This window comes from Octodon degus, unplaced genomic scaffold, assembly GCF_000260255.1.
Source record: "Octodon degus isolate 3935 unplaced genomic scaffold, OctDeg1.0 scaffold00040, whole genome shotgun sequence".
NCBI lineage: Eukaryota > Metazoa > Chordata > Mammalia > Rodentia > Octodontidae > Octodon > Octodon degus.
In genome coordinates, this window is record NW_004524616.1 from 11654151 (window position 1) to 11660097 (window position 5947).

Here is a 5947-nt window from a genome sequence, read left to right on the forward strand (position 1 = left end):
TGAGCTATCTCCCTGGCCCAAACCCTTTTTTTGTTGTTGTTGATAAAATTAACTTTTTTTCACATTCAGTCCCATTCTTGGCAGTGTCATGGTGACCTATGAGACACACCTGGGGGAAGTGACCACTTGGGCTTATGCCCCATAAACACAGAAACTCTAATAAATTCTATTATTTATAATTATTATCAGAAAAGAAAAATATAGCAAGATTGCTTGCTTTGATTATGTGCATTATTGACTACCTAGTCCCGACAGGACAGAACTTCTGTCTTGATCAGGCAGTAACGAGCATGGAGCCCACCATTTCAGCATTTCTATATGTAAAAGTGGGAAGAATTTCCCAAAGTCTAGCTTCTGGCTCCATCTATTTCACACCTTGTTTCTCTTCCAGTACCCACGTGCTTCTCACACACAGTGCCTGCTCACGTCATGATTGCTGACCCCATTCCTCTGTGCCACCAACGAGGGTAATTTGGCTTGGCAAGGGGTGGGAATATTCCTGGAAGCCCTTCTGCCACTAGGTGGCCAGCAATATCTTATGTGCTCACAGAAATGAAGCAAAATCACATAAATGTATTCCACTCTTACCCAACTAAGTGAACATCCAAACAGTTTTCCCTAGATAAGGATGCCAAAAATGGCCTTAGCTACCAAATTGGAAGGGAAGTGTGACAGAGGGGAAAGTGGGCTGAAGAGAGATAGCAATCATACTTGTTAAAATATTGCCCGCAGATTTTATAAAAACTGTATGGCCGTGTGAACACTTTGCTAGAGCAGCTGTCAGGACCTTGGAGAGTGAGGATAGATGCTCAAGCTACAGTGGTTCTGTGAAAGACGCCAACGCCCACCCCCCACCCCAGACAAAATCACCTTGATGGCAATATATTCTGATAAGCAGTTAATATGGGATGTGGTGCCAACAAGTAAGAAAGGGTGCTAGTTTGGAAGGTAGCAGTGGGGAGCTAGTATGGCTTGTGTCTAGATGTCCCCCAAGCCCTCGTGCACTCCTAGCTGAGGCTTTTTTTGGAGGTGACTGGATCTACAGAATGTGATGCATGGCACAGCCTGGGATTAAGGGTGCTAAGGTTAAGGGTGGGCGATGACTAAATCAGCCCACTGATTGGTCTGGTACCACCCTAATTCCAGTAGCCTGAGTACAGTATAGGGGACAGAAAGAGGTGAGTCAGTTACTTGCTCACTTGCTGTGCTGCCTTCTGCCCACCATGAGCTGTCTTTCCTGTCTGCCATGCCACCTTGCCTTGGAGCCGTGGAGTAGAACCTCTACCACTGTGAGCTAAATAAACTCTTCTTTCCTTAACTTGTGGATGTTGGGTATTTTGTCTCAGCGATGAGAAATATAACTAAGACAGAGGTCCTACAAAAGTCCCCTTAGGGTTGTGTTACACCTTTCAGGAAGTATATTATAAAAAGTAGGGAGAGGGGGATTCCAGGATGTTCAAAAGCCTGGCAGCAGTACAAGGCTTGGGTATTGAGAAACTGTGATATGCTTTGCATAAGAGAACTGTGGGAGGTACCTTGTGAAATTTGGGAAAGAGATTGTAGGTCCTTTCTCTTCTCACCATGACTATTGCTGAGGGGCTTTATTCTCCGGCTCAGAAAATTCTAACTCTCAGAGTAAAGAGGCAGGGTCCTCTGTGGTTAACCTTTTCTATCACACATAGTCCCACAGCCCTGTTGTTCCACATCCTGGTGCACTTGGTTCTCTCTTCTTCCTGAGTTTGTCTGTCTCTCACTTTTGTCTTGGAGGATTTGTAGCATTTATAGGTCTTGTTACCCTGAATTTACCCATTCACAAAAATACCCGTTGTGACTCTCAGGAAATGATTGCCATTATATATTTCCTGCACATGGCCTTGCTCTCTTTGTGCGCTGTCAATTCCTTTCTATTCCAGAAGAGGAAGGCCCTTCATTTCCCAGGATTCAGCCTCCCTCCAGCTTGTAAGCTCAGTAAGTTCCTAACTTCCATTGGAGTTGTGAACTTGCTCAGCTACATATGAAGGTCATATTACAGACCTTTGTAGATGAGGACACATCATAGAAGTGGCCCACTTGTCTGCGGGACATATCTATTAGGCATTGTCACAGTTGTGCTGCCATGTGCTTACTATACAGTTTGCTAGTGCACAGTAGTACAGTACAGTTGGGGACTTGGTGTATTTTGTGGGTTTTTTATGCTTTACATTGTACATTTGTGCCAGATGTATTTAAGACCCACCTTGTTGAACTTAATGAAGGAATCTGATTTATGAATGTACTCCTGGAATGGCACTTGCTATAAGTCAGGGACTTACTGTATCGCTCTTCTCTCTCTAGCTCCAGGAGACAGAAGTTGAGTTGTTATATTGGTTTGGCTTTTTGAGACAGTGTTTCATTATGAGGTTCAGGCTGATTTCAAACTCACTTCAATCCTCCTGTCTCAGACTCCCCAGTGCTGGGCTTACAGGCAGGCACCACAATGCCCAGAAGCCTATGGTAATTAGTGAAACTAATGTTAAAACTTAGTAACCCTTACTTTCCAAAAGGAAGAGGAAACAGATATAACCATTACACACATTGAAATGATGCTTCTCTTGCTGTGTCCATAAAAGAAATGCAACCTAAAGCCATTGTGAATGCCATTTCACACCTGCTAGACTGCAGAAGAGTGAGGCGTAGTCAGCTCCCATGTTGTCGAGGAAGTAGAGTAACGCTGGAAGTAGTTTAAATGATACAGAGCTTTAGAACACAGCTTGATATTAATGGGGAAAGCTCATCATGCCCATAATCTGCAAGGAGCAAATTCCTGTCCCAGGCATACGCTTTAGAACAGTGATGGGGAAACTTTCAGAAATTGAGTGCCAAGCAGCAGCTCAAAACCCACTTATTTATTACAAAGTACCAACACCAGTATTTCACCTGAAATGGAGGTTTTAGCTTAGAAAAAATAATCTACATTAACGTTTTTTGTCATAAAAGAAAAACACAGTAGCACACATGCCAAGGGCTTGCTACCACTGCTTTAGAGTCTACCTGGAGACATGGCAAGATATAGCTTTGCTTGCAAGAGAAAACAAAACAAACAACTGTGAATAATGCACAGGGAGGCCCGAGTACTCCTCTGAAGGGAACATGATGTCGTGGTGATCGATCCTTTTTTCTCCCCTGTAGTGATTCCAGCTACAGTAGTGCCCCACCCTTATGTCTCATTTCTCTGCTCCCCAGGTGCTCCAGGTTCAAGATACTCTGCATCTCAGGACAACCTGCTCCTTCCCATTGTCTTCTGGACAGGCTCTTTTCATTCTCTAAGCCTAAATATCACTTTCTTGGAGAGCCCTTCATTCACCATTCAACTTAAAGCAATTCTCTGTCTTATTCTCTACCTCAGCTTTTATTTGCTTCCTGTAACATGTGTTAATCTTTTAGTTACCTCTCTGTACATGTGTGAATGCATTCATCCATAATTTTTACCTATCTCTGACATTCAATCAGTAACTTCCATTAGATCAGGAACTAGGTTGATCTCAGACCTAATTCTATCTCTTGTGCTTCCCACATAGCCTGGCATGTAACAGGTATACCATAAACCTTTGTTAAACTGAATGAACAATATACAGTATGAATTCTACCTGTGACTATTTAAAATGGTTTGCTGATTTGTGCTTTACTTCATGAAAGAATAATGGGATACCAAAATAGTTACAGAAAATTTTAATGTTTAGTTAGCAGGTAAAGGGACATATTTACTTGGCATCATCATCATCAATATTATTAGTATTTTTATGTATCAAGTACAGGGTCTACAGGGTCTCACTATACCGATTGGACTTGTAGTGATCCTTCCTGTTTTTCAGCCTCCCAAGCATTGGGATTATAGGCTTGCACCACCAGGCCCAGTCTCAGTCACTGTCTTCTCAGCAAACCATGGGTGCGGGGCCGGCAGAGCAGGGTGGAGATTGAACCCTGGGCTCTTGTGTCTGTCTAAGCAGGTGCTTTAATCTGCTGAGCTTATCTGGCCTGCCCTTTAGCATTAATTTTTATCTCAACAATTTAACCAATGTGTGTCTGAATCTTGCAAATTATTTTTAGTGATTTTATACATAAAGCATTAAACAAATTCTTCAAGAATGTTAGAAGTCCTCTAATATCTTAACTAGTTAGAAATATGTTAAGTAATTTTAGGTTAGTTTCAATATATATTTTTATTTATTTTTTTTAATTTTTTTAAAATTTTATTTATTTATTTGTGTGTGTGTATGTGTGTGTGTGTATGTGTGTGTGTATGTGTGTGTCCAGCTCAGCCCACCAGGGGGCGGGGCTGGCTGGCATGTGGTGCTGGGGGATTGAACCGTGGTCCCTGTGTTTGCTAAGTTTGTTCTAAGTAGGTGCTTTAGACCACTGAGCCATCTCACCAGCCCCTCCAATATATATTTTTAGAATAGTACCTATAAATGCTAAAATGGAACTTTGATGTTGAATATCTGAATATTCAGGTGACTTGGGTTGGGCCATTTCTGAAAACAGCTTGTATTTAGGTCGGTGCAAATTTAAAAAAATTTGTGCCATACTTTAAATTGTACTTAGTGAATTTTATATACATTTTGATTTCAATTTTTTTTTTAGTGGTACAATTTATGCTGCGAAGTGGGCTTTGCCTGACAGTCTATGTATGTGACGGGATAAGCACACAAAGCACTAGAGAGACCCTTGAACCTTAGCACAAAATGGGAATCGTGCAAGAGTTTTCCATTTTTAAATATTAGACTTGTGCTCTTGCTCAGATGACCACTACAGCAAGTAGGACAGATGCCCTTTGCTGATGCATAGAAAAAAAAGTAAGCTAACTTGAAAAGCAAGTAGATTAAGGAACAATTTGTACCCCAAAGTTTCTTTGAAAATGATTTCATTTTCACAAGCTGATACAAGAATGACATTCAATAAAAATGAGATTTCTTTCGTTTTTTTCCCATGATCTTTAGAAGCTGTAACTTCAAATACTTTTTGTATAAATTACTTTAAATGATTAAAAAATAAAATAAACAATAAATCTTTAGGTTTCTGGATACAGCATTATCTAAAAGTAAAGCTTGGTTGTGGAGACATCTTCCCCCTTTTATTGGTGTTCACATGAAAGTTACATAAAAGCTCAATGAAAACCTTCTTATCTTTGATTTCCACTTCTGATTTCTATATTTTATAAATTGCTAAGAAATTATTAAAACAAAATTAATAAAAGTTGACAATTGAGTTTTAATTAAAATTTCTGATTACACAGTTAAGAATGGAGCTGATATAGACAGCATCACAGTTGAAAAGGATGTTTAGAATCTGATCAAAGCTGCTGTAAGTCACTGTACAGGAAGTCACTGAACTAGAGCACAGCCAGGACATTTTAGTATTTAATTTTGAAAGACAAAATAGGAAGCCAAAAAGGGCAATTCTATTGCAATTTTAATAATTATTATTACCTATGACATTTTAATAATAACCCAGGTAATTCTGACAGCAAAGTAGGCTTTTGGTTTAAACATCTGTCTTTACTGCTGTAAATCTGAGAGTAAGCCAATAATTGAAAACTGCCCAGTGGCTGTTGATTTAGTACCAAAAAATAAAAGTACAAAAAAGGCTCTCAAGTTTATTTTTTTAATAGCAGCAGCAGCAGCAGCAGCAGCAGCAGCAGCAGCAGCAGCAGCAGCAGCAGCAGCAGTTCCGTTTGCCTGGATCACACTGTCCCTTCAGATCCAGAGGCCGGTACCTAGGGCCGTCCTTCTCTCTCCCTTCTGTCGACTGCTAGCTCCAAAAGGAGGAACTCCAAGGCCACCTGGGGGCGGGTGGCCCCAGGGGCAGACAGAGGGGACGGGAGCGGGCGGGCGGGGCTGCACCCACCTGAGGAATACCGAGCCGGGGCTGTCCACGGAGCTGCGCGGGGTCTCCGCACCGACATTCTTCG